General features: G+C 38.0%; 1 protein-coding gene across 1 annotated transcript in view; it reads right to left on the bottom strand.

Moving 5' to 3' along the window:
* Positions 1–3,782: 3,782 nt before the first annotated feature.
* Positions 3,783–4,487, bottom strand: part of rassf10a (Ras association domain family member 10a) — a 3,107-nt gene continuing 2,402 nt past the window's right edge. Inside the window, exon 1 of the mRNA XM_072435388.1 lies at positions 3,783–4,487. This exon is cut by the window's right edge and continues 2,402 nt beyond it. The gene's annotated coding sequence lies outside the window, so the exon portion shown is untranslated.

Below are 4,487 nucleotides of genomic sequence, written 5' to 3'. Positions count from 1 at the left end.
CGTCCCGTGTGTCTTTTACTTTTTATCTATGCTAATTCCCAAACGCCTTGAGCTCTTTGAAAATACACTTTCAATAGTTTTCACCAAAGGATTGAAAACTTGCCATTAAACATTTTGGAAGCACTCTTCAAAGCGATAGCTGCTGTTTACCAGACAAGGCAATGAGATGGTAGGGTAAACATGACGTATGTTTTTGCCACGTACATGCTCTTAGTTTTACCCCCAGCTGCGACCTTAAGGGGCCCCTCCTAATGTGGCTTGACACGGCAGAACAGTTGCTCGGCCGAAAAGCTGTTGCTGCTCCATTATTTATGTGGGAGTGGAGAGTATTAGATATGTGATTCGGGATGTGGACTCAGACGCAGCCGTCCTCTGGGCCTAAACCTGTTTAAATAAGTAATATGTCTGACAAGCGTGATAAATCATGCTAAGTGACTCGGCTCTCGGGGCCAGTGCCTGGGTTTTGGGAAGTATGGGTTTGATATTGTGGAGACGTGAAATGTTATCTCGCTCTAGGGTGCATTTGTTTTATAGCAGACCAAGCTGTGGCGTGCACGTTTCCATAGCACCCATGGCACTGACAAAGTAGAACCGAGACAAATCTGACAGTAAATAATGTACATTTAAAGCTTGGTGACCAGACTTTGATCAATTACAGAACAAAGAAGCTAAACTAAACAAACAAAAAAACAGTCCTAAAGGGTTTGTGAGAGCGCGGGACGAGATGACATTTAAGTACCTACTTCTGGAGTGAAAAACAGATTTTATTTTGACGTGATCATTGAAAAAATGTGATTTATTAACCTGTATTTTGCCTGTACAAGACTCAGTTCATTGCCTTCAGTTTGTGTCTTATGTAAAGACTTAAGCCTGATATTTCCTACACCACCTTGGACAAACACTGGCAGCGTTTTGGAGTGTCTTTGATTGAATACTTGCATTGTGATGTATTTAATCCTGGATTTCCACAGATTAAATATTTGAAGGCGAGGGGCGGCTGAGGAGAGAGAGCTGAGGGCGACCTGTGGCTCCAATGACACGATCTTCAAATACACAGTGTGATTATAGTGTTTATATATATGTATATATTGTAGAGATGGACCTAGAGTGTTAAGCTGTTGATATTGGCTCTTATTTACACATTACCGTGACTTACCTTTCTTATCACAATGTCAATGTTACAAATCTTTTTTTTTTTTTTTTCATACAATTCTGTGTAAAAAATCTGGGTCACCGACAAGGAAGAACACACAACCTTGCAATGTCACAATTAGGTCATTGTTGTTGGGAAAATATAGAAAACGGTGAAGCTGCAGGGCTTTCCAGGTCTATTGTAATTAATGTATGTCAAAGTGAGCCATGTCCAGGATTTACTGTCTGGCCCAACACTTCCTGTTTCAAACCACAAAAGAGTTGAGGAGTTTCCCACCTTTCCTCGGCCCATGTGACTGCGCAGATGCCCCGCTGTATTTATGTGTCTACAGTGTGAGATTGGGGCCACACACAGACACAGATGGGACACTTTATGAGATCACAGTGAGCTCGGATCTTGGATTATACTGTACGTACAGGGCAGCCATGTGGGTGTGGCTCCAGACTCATCATTGAACAGACAGAAATACGAGTCTTGGTTTGGTGAGGATTTATCACACTTTTCAACTTTAACCTTAAACCCACTTCCAGTCCATGTTATAAGTCCTTAGTCTGGTCAAAGGTCACGTTTGGGTCATGGTAAGAACACATGAGATTAACATTCATCAGCTGCTGTATTGTTTTCTTATTTATTGTGTGTAAGAGTTTGCACTTGCTCTTTAGGTTTATTTTACAACTCCAAAACCAAGCCATCCATGAAACATAAGAAAATCAATACAGTCATTGAATAATGAAGAATATAAGAAAATATAACGTTGGTCTTCATAAAATTAATAAAATTAGCACCAAGATAACACTGTTTAAATGTATACCAAATCATTTTCCAATAAAAATGTGCTTCTCTGATACTCATAATTTAGTGTACAATGATTAAATGCATATTAGGGACCTTTTGGAACTGCAAAAGTGTGGAAATGTACTGTGTATAAACCATGCATATTCACAGCATATGTTATATTAATTTAGTTAACAAGCCTCTAACTGCTCATGCTCCGATAAACACAAATGTATTTAGTTATATAACCCACCTACATCTTTTCAGCCAGCCTCTTAATTAGTCTCTGGCTCCACAAACACAAACATGGCCTCCAGATTCAGGCTTATGTAAACTTTAGTTTCCGTCTGAAGACGCCACATGGAGCTAATGAATATAGATATAATGCAGCAGACTCCTGTGGTCGTCCTTTGATTTATGATCCCAGACAGAGCTGCTGAAGTTGTGCCAAAGTCATTTTTTGCCCTGCTGCAGTTGGACACAAGCATATAGGAAAATGCGGTGCATCATTTGTGAATGTTCTATTCATTTTAGTTGTGCTCTCTGGATATTAATTCTGGATATAATTTGAATTATTCACTGTCTTAAAATAACTTCTTTCATGACACTTTACAGTGCATTATTAATTCACTTCACACGCTGAGGGTATGTGACAGTTGTAGCCAAAGATGCCCTGGGGCAGACTGACTGAGGCGAGGCTGCCAATAGCATCTCATATTCTTACTAACTCTTTGTTCAATGTAACAACATAAGTTAATAATGATTTCCTTACTTTCCATTTTAACCTCCACATCCATCTACTTGCACAATAAAAGCTGATTCTATTCTTTTCCATTCTCATGAACAAAGGGAACCTCGTCATCTTCAGCTCTACAAACAAACAGCATAAAGTGTATATTGTTTTTGAAGGATAAGTATGAGTGTCCAGTGAGCATGATCTGAAACTGAGATCAGTGAAAAAGAGAAAGGACAAAGCCACTGTCACCTTTATTAATCTGTCTGAAATATCAGGGGGAAGAACTTATATTGATCTCAGGATGTTGTATGTATATGTCAACACATTTTTGAGAAATTAATAATAATCTGAATTAGCAATAGATTATTATACCCAATAAACTGAATCTATGTCCTGGCGTATCATTTCTCTTCACTCACACCAGTCAACCTCCTGAAGTCTTTATCCATATTCATATCTCGTCCTTGGTTTTTCTTGAGATCTTCTATGAACTTATCCAAATCATCTCTATTTGGCACAATTTCTCACAAATAGATAATTCCCTCTCTATAAACATAATTTGAACATTTTCTACTTTATTGAAATGTTATACCAAATACTCTGCTCGGCAAACACTTTATTAAGTACTGCTGGTTCTTTTTTGTTTTCTTAGTCAAGTGACGTAGATTTCCATCATTTGTTTGCGTTTGTGCACTTCCTGTAGAGACTCCGAGAGCTCAGTTACCGGCTGATAGTTGTGGTTTCGAACAGTGAGGAGTGGCAGCTCATCGAAGTGCTGTCCAACTGGGATAACAGGCAATAAAAGAGAAGCGTCTGCTCATAAACTCATGAGTGGAATTCACATTGACGCGCTGAACACTAACACAGTTTGTACTTGAGCCGTTTACATTTGTGCTTGGGTTTTCTAGGTTCAGTTCAATTTATTTATTTATCAGTTGAATAAATCGGCCCTTAATTGAACGCAATGACATTTTTTTTAAAGGTTCAGTGCTCATAGTTATATGTTGAAATGAGATGTTATGTAATTCAATCCTGCCTTTCCTAATGTCTGTCCATCTAATTCTCTGTTATTTAAACTCGTCTCTAAGAACTAAAAAAAAAAGGAACAAATCAAATGCATTCATTGTGATATTTTTATTGAACACTAGCTCATAAAGCCGTATCAGAGGTGTGTTTGGTCCAGAACTACAAGACTGAGATACTGAAACATTGTGACTCAAAAGCTTTAAACATACAAGTACGATCATACTATGACTCCAGACAACATTTCTGTGCATGTTCAATACAGTTCTGTGAGCACAACTTCAGAGAGAAGCACACAACAGCTCTTTAGTTTTTACTCCATTTGCTTTCAAATAAATCACACGGGGTTCGTCTGGAATGGTACTGAAGTGGAAGCTTTGAATACCATGAATTATACTTTATAATAACCTAATAATAACCAATCATATCCAGTGACTGAACTCATCAACATAACAACAATCACACACATACATAACATTGTAAAGCCAAACAGTGCCCTGCATTACTCAAGCCTACAGGGGTCAGCAACTTTAGGGTCATTGTGAAAATGCATTTAATACTGTATAACTTCAGAAAGAAAATCTATATCGTCACATTGGCAAGATGTGTGGGTCTATGTCAAGTCCTTTTATTTCTTCTTTTTTTTTACATGAAGGCGGAATTTAGTTTTTTCCAGGTCCATTGATTTTTGAGAAATTAATAATAATCTGAATTAGCAATAGATTCTTATACCCAATAAACTGAATCTATGTCCTGGCGTATCATTTCTCTTCACCCACACCAGTCAACCTCCTGAAGTCT

This window comes from Eucyclogobius newberryi, unplaced genomic scaffold (genome assembly GCF_026437365.1).
Source record: "Eucyclogobius newberryi isolate DKJ021-1_F unplaced genomic scaffold, fEucNew1.0.hap1 SCAF_7, whole genome shotgun sequence".
NCBI lineage: Eukaryota > Metazoa > Chordata > Actinopteri > Gobiiformes > Gobiidae > Eucyclogobius > Eucyclogobius newberryi.
This window is presented reverse-complemented; position numbering and strand designations above follow the sequence as displayed.